The sequence below is a fragment of the Prionailurus bengalensis genome, chromosome C2 (genome assembly GCF_016509475.1).
Source record: "Prionailurus bengalensis isolate Pbe53 chromosome C2, Fcat_Pben_1.1_paternal_pri, whole genome shotgun sequence".
Lineage (NCBI taxonomy): Eukaryota > Metazoa > Chordata > Mammalia > Carnivora > Felidae > Prionailurus > Prionailurus bengalensis.
In genome coordinates this window covers 109755754-109762632 of record NC_057350.1, presented here as the reverse complement: position 1 = coordinate 109762632, position 6879 = coordinate 109755754, and positions in this window count along the sequence as shown.

Below are 6879 nucleotides of genomic sequence, written 5' to 3'. Positions count from 1 at the left end.
TTTTTTAAATGGGGCAGAGGGTGAGAGAGAGAGAATCCTAGGTTCCACACTCAATGCAGAGCCCAGCTTGGGGCTTAATCCCATGACCCTGGTGATCATGACCCGAGCCAAAATCAAGAGTGTGAGGCTCAACAGACTGAGCCACCTAGATGCCCTGGATGTTTTCTTGTTTGTTTTTAAGTAAACTTCACATCTGACATGGGGCTTGAACTCAAGACCCTGTAATCAAGAGTCTCATGCTCTACTGACTGATCCAGCTAGGTGCCGCAAGCCAGAGCTTTATTTATTTTATTTATTTATTTTAACGTTTATTTATTTTTTTTAACGTTTATTTATGTTTGAGACAGAGACAGAGCATGAACGGGGGAGGGTCAGAGAGAGGGAGACACAGAATCTGAAACAGGCTCCAGGCTCTGAGCTGTCAGCACAGAGCCTGACGCGGGGCTCGAACTCACAGACCGTGAGATCATGACCTGAGCCAAAGTCTGCCACTTAACCAACTAAGCCACCCAGGCACCCCCCTCCCCCATGCCAGAGCTTTAAATGTTACCATATGGCTATCCAAAGCTGACATTCAGCTGATAATACCGCATCAAAAGAGACCAAATCCTTTTCAGTCAAGTGCTCTTCTATAGGAGCTGAGTTTTAACCAAAAACAGGTTGAGGTGAGGGATGGGTCAGGAAATTCTGATATGGAATATGGTCTGATCTTGGCTTAACTAAGGTATAAGAGACACTGTAATGTGATGCCAGATATTACACATAGTAAGTCAGGTGGTCATACGTAATACGTTCTCTGCATTTAAACCCTCAAGGCTTTTTAGAGGATCCATAAATAACAAACGGATTTCCTTTAACCTGATGTGGCAGTTTTATTTTAAAAATTTATTTTATTTTAATGCTTGTTTATTTTTGAGAGAGAGACAGAGCAAGAGCAGGACAGAGAGAGAGGGAGACACAGAATCCGAAGCAGGCTCCAGAGCTGTCAGCACAGAGCCTGATGTGGGGCTCGAACTCATGAACGGTGAGATCATGACCTGAGCCAAAGTTGGATGCTTAACTGACTGAGCCACCCAGGCGTCCCATAATGTGGCAGTTTTAAAACATAGCTTCCAAAGTCTTTATCATTTCTCTCTTTAAAACATTTTTTTAATGTGGGGCACCTGGGTGGCTCAGTCGGTTAAGTGTCCGACTTCGGCTCAGGTCATGATCTCACAGTTTGTGAGTTCAAGCCCCGTGTTGGGCTCTGTGCTGACAACTCAGAGCCTGGAGCCTGCTTCAGATTCTGTGTGTCCCTCTCTCTCTGACCCTCCCCTATTCACGCTCTGTCTCTTAATAATAAATAAATGTTAAAAATTAAAAAAAAAATTTTTTTATTGTTTATTTTTGAGAGAGAGCGTGAGCGGGGAAGTGGCAGAGAGAGGGAGACATAGAATCAAAGCAGGCTCCACGCTATCAGTGCAAAGCCTAGTGTGGGGCTCAAACTCACAAGCCATGAGATCAAGACCTGGGCCTAAGTCAGGTGCACAACTGACTGAGCCACCCAGGCGCCCTCGTTTCTCCCTTTGAGAGGTGGAGTCTGTGTCCTTTCCCTAGGATCTAGGCTCTCTGACCAATAGCATACAGCTGAGGTGATGCTGGACTAATTTCCAGGTCCAGGTCTTAAGAATCTGGCAATTCCCACTTCCTGTCTCTTGAGACAGTCTCTTTTGGAACTGAGTACCATGCATTAAGGGAAGAACTATCTGGACAGGACCTAAAGCCCATGGCTCTCAGTTGCTGGCTAAACTCCCAGTCAGCAACACCAACTTGGTTGCCATGTGTGTGACTTATCTAGGAAGTGAATCCTCCAGCCCCAAGTTAAGCTATGCTTGCTGATGCCAGTGGAGCAGAGACAAGTCTTTACTGCTAAGCCATGCCCAAATCGCTATTTCTTTCTCAGAAGACCTTGTGGTAGTCTTGTGGGACAGGCTGAGACACTCTTCTGCAAACCTGGACATGTTTCCCCACCAGGGTCTCAGTGTACCTCAGCAAATGTGGACCAGCTCTCACTATGAAAACAAGACTGATACTGCATGGGACCTTTAGCCTGCACTGTGATGCATAGCTATTCTTTTTGCATACTCAGTGCTCAGTGCTCACTCACTTCTGGTAATGTCATTCTTTTTCCTGGTCTACCCTGATCGGGGTGTTCTGGTAAAGCTGGTGAAACTGCCCAACACAAACCCTCCTGATGGTAGCCACGGTCCCTTCTTGCTTTCAACTGCTCCACTCCCTACTTTGCCCTTCGCCACTGCACATGCTTGAATGACCAGAGAGTCAACACAGGGTTCATTCTAGTCCTATCAGAGTCCACTGTATAGATTTGTTACAATTTCCAGCCAGTCTCAAATTGATGATACTGTCTATTTAGGTTCTTTCTAGTTTGATGATTTGTTTTCACTATCCCCTTCCAAATTATGTATATATATGTATATTATAATATATTATATATTATATAATATATAATATATAATATATATATCTAATGTATAGCATTTACACACAGTACAATAATAATATATAATATACACATACATGTATATATTTTAGAAGTAAAATTTCTGGGTGAAAATGTATTTTTAAAATGTGATAAAGGAGCACCTGGGTGGTTCAGTCAGTTAAGCATCTGACTTTGGCTCAGGTCATGATCTCACAGTTTTTGAGTTCAAACCCCAGGTCAGGCTCTGTGCTGACAGCTCAGAGCCTGGAGCCTTCTTCAGATTCTGTGTCTCCCTCACTCTCTGCCCCTCCCCTGCTTGCACTCTGTCTCTCTCTCTCTCTCTCAAAAATAAACATTAAAAAAAAATTAAAAATTAAATGTGATAATATTGTCAATAGTCCTACAAAATTTTTTTGCCAGTTTACACTGTTTAACTTTGGTTAGTTCCATCTGCTTATCCTCATTAATCCTTTATTAATTAAATGTTTTAATGTTTATTTATTTTTTGAGAGAGAGAGAGAGAGAGCAAGCTGGGAGGGCAAAGAGAAAGGGAGAAAGAAAAGCCAAGCAGGCTCCATGCTTTCAGTGCAGAGTCCAATGCTGGGGCTTGAACTGACTAACTGTGAGATCCTGACCTGAGCTGAAACCAAGAGTCAGAGGCTTAATTGATTGAGCCACCCAGGCACTCCCTCATTAACCCTTTATATATCAAATTTTCAGCCTTCACCAATATGACAGGTACAAAAATGTGGTGTTATTTTAATTTGTATTTTTTTAATGGTAAAAGCATATGTTCACATTTATTATATATGTATACATTTTTTAAAATTTCATTTATTTTTTCTGTGATCTGAGGCTGAATCTCTCAAAAATAAGGTATAAATTACATCAAAAAATGTTTTCATATTATTTTATTATTGTTAGTTAATATCAACACAGTTTTTGTTCCTTTTCTGGTATTGTTGCAAGATTTTTTACCTCAGGACCCGGGATTCATTGACTTGCCACTTGGAAGAATGAAGAGGTGGACACAAAATGAACAGTAGGCAAAAGTTTATTAGAGTAGAAGATTTGAAAGAAGAGTAGGAAAGCTCTCTTTACAGAGAGGGGACACTGGAAAGTGAATGCCCACCGACAAAAGACAAGGGTTCTTGTTTTATAAGGTTCTGGTCGTCCCCCTCTTCCCTTCCCCTTTGTTCCTTCTGAGGTCCTACCTCATTGGCTAGACAACTTTAGGCGCAGGTTTGTCCATTCCTGAGTGGCTCGTTTCCATTGTATGAGGGGTGGTCTATGGCCATTCTTAGGTCTGTTGTCAAATTCCTGAGGGAAACCTGAGGGGGAGTAGGTGGTGTATGTTACTTGCTTAAGAGGAACCTTAAGCCCGAGGGGGTTTGCTGTGGCCAGACACTCGCAGCATTGTGCCAAAATATGTGTTTTTCCCACACAGGGACATCAGGTCCTAATCTTTTCCCTCTCTGCCTATGTATTCCTATTTTTCCCTACCGTGGTATCCTGTTTTTCCATTTGGAAGTTTGTGGAATTTCCTTTTTCTTAGAGTTCAGAATTTTCACCATGATGTATGAAGGTATGTGCATGTATGTTTTTCTATTAATCTTAATAAATACTTTTTAGGCCTTTGAATAAAGTTCCAAATCTTTCTTGAATTAAGGGAAATTGTCTTTCAAACTATGTTCAGTTTTTCCATTCTGTTTTTCCTCTTTATTAATTCCTGAAAATCCTAGTAAACTTTTCATTTGTTGACTGGATTTACCTCTTCAGTTTTCTCTCAAAAATTTTTTTTTTCTTTTTGCTCTATGCTATTGGGAATTTCTAAACCAAGTCCTTCAAAGAAAAATTGGAAGTGTACAGTTAAAATTTGTGCACTTTGGCAGGGCTTAGGGTAAGGAAGGGATGAATAGGTTGTAGAACATAGAGGATCTTTAGGGGAGTGAAGCTGCTCTGTATACTATAATGGTGGTTACATAAAGTAAATATTTGTCCACACCCATGGAAGTACACCCCAAGAGTCATCCCTGATGTAAACTATGAACTTTGGGTGATGCTGGAAGCCGAGCTATCCAACCAGCCTGGTGGCAGGGCCCGGGTGGTGGACGGATCGGGACTGCAGGGCGGCCCGACAGTGAAGCTTCTTGTACTCCTGCTTTTATGTAATTTGGCCTTAGCGTCGGTCGGGGCAGCCTCCCTACCAATGAAAGTACCTGGGGATTTGTTGGTTGGGGAATTGCCCACGACGGGCCCCCTGGGAAAAGAACCACTGGGGAAAGAAATAAGATTCCGCAGGGAAATTATGGCCCTACATCCAGCCCTTGCCACCCCCTATAAACACTCCTCTACCTAAAGGAAGGATAGCCCCATATATTTCCCAGCCAAGGAAGGGGGACAATGGATTCGAAACCCCCACTCCGGCAACAAAAGAATATATCTATGGATACAAGTTACTCCAACCCCTAGGCCCACTTGGCCCCCAGGAGGCATTCCAGATGATAACTGGACCTGGTGGGTTAAGGTACAGAATGGTTCATTAGTTCCTAGGTATACATTGTCTCTCTGGGAGCACATAAGGCGTGGGTTCCCAGTGCCCTCTTGGCTCCCTCCTGGCACCCCAGACCAAAGCGAATACTTTTGTCCCTCATACCGCAAATGGCACAAAGGAACAATTTAGAAGTCATGTCCTTGTAAGACATTCCACTTGAGGTGTTGAGAGCTAGATGACCTTGAAAGGGTAGGAGGGAATGTTACAAGAAAATTACTATGTTGTTCCCTAATGGGTGACTACACAAAGGAGCGTTTTTAGAATTAGGTAATGCCAAGAAACATAGATAACTGCACGCTACAAGGAATTTGCTAACAAATATAATGCCACGCTTGCTACAATAAAGCGGCCAGTCTAACACACTGCTGTTGTCTGTGTCCTTTTTTTTTTATTTTCGCCGACGCTGTTCATCCTTCGGGAACCCCTGGACCTGCTGGGGCTGGACCTCGGCAGGGTGAAAATGAAATTCAGTGCAGGTTCATCAGTTATAACAAATGAACCATTTTGGTGGGGGATGTTGTTAATGGGGTGGGGGAGGAGTGTGGAGGCTATGCATGAGTGGGGACAGGTGTATATGGGAAATCTCTGTACTTTCTCCTTAATTTTGCAACGAACCTAAAACTGCTTTTAAAAGTAAGTCTATTTTGGGGGTGCCTGGGTGGCTCCATCAGTTAAGCGTCCAACTTCCACTCAGGTCATGATCTCCCAGTTTGTGAGTTCAAGCCCTGTGTCAGGCTCTGTGCTGACAGCTCAGAGCCTGGAACCTGCTTCAGATTCCGTATCTCCCTCTCTCTGTCCCTCCCCTGGCTCACACACACACACACACACACACACTCTCTCTCTCTCTCTCTCAAAAATAAACATTAAACATTTTTTAAAAATAAGTCTATTTTAAAATATGTAAATTTTATCTCATTAAAAATGATTGTAGAAAATTATTTGCACGGGGATTGGGATGGTTGGAAATTTGATGAATTAAGAGCAGCAGATTACTTTTAAAGCTGACTCTTTAAGATGACTCTTAAAGCTGATGGGTTTATTGGGGGATCATTTTACCGTTCTATTTATTCTGTACATATTCAAAATTCTCTGTAATGAAGAAAAACAGGCAAAAAATGCATTGGTTAACAGCTGTTATTCGTTGTGCTCTTCAGTTTGTTTCAAAAAACAAAAACAAAAGCAGAGAGAGAGTTTTACTGGAAAGATATTGATGGCCCCCCGGAATCAGTGGAAGGCTCAGAGAAATGGCTTAGCAAACACACAGAAACCAATGCAAGTCAAGGCCAGACACAAGGAGTTATAGCTATCAATTACAGGAAATTTTCCAAAAAACAGCTCCAATGACAGGCCTGTGATCTTCGAGCTTCAAGTCTCTCCTGGGCTCTGATACAAAAATGAACACCACCATCTAGTGGTTCCTTCCTACACTTATGTGTGGTTGCAGATCTCTTGACTTGTTTCCCAGCTCACTACCATCTGAATTATGTCTTCTATACATCCCTCAGAATTTTTTCATTGCTTGGTTTTTTTTTGTTTTTGTTTTTTTGGTTTTTTTTGCGGGGAGGTGGGGAGGAAAGGTAGAATCAGGTTTACCATGGTCTAATTTATATACGGTAAAATTTTACTTTACAGTTCTGTAAGTTTTGATAAACTATTTTGACAAATACTTATATAACCACTGCCACAATCAAAATATGGAATAGTTTCACCAGTCCAAAAAGTCCTTTGTGCTCTTTTGAGGGAAATCTCTCCACCCATCCCTCAGCCCCCACTGATCTGTTTTCTCTCACTATAGTTTTGCTTTTCTAAAATGTCATATAAATGGAATCACTCAATATGTAGC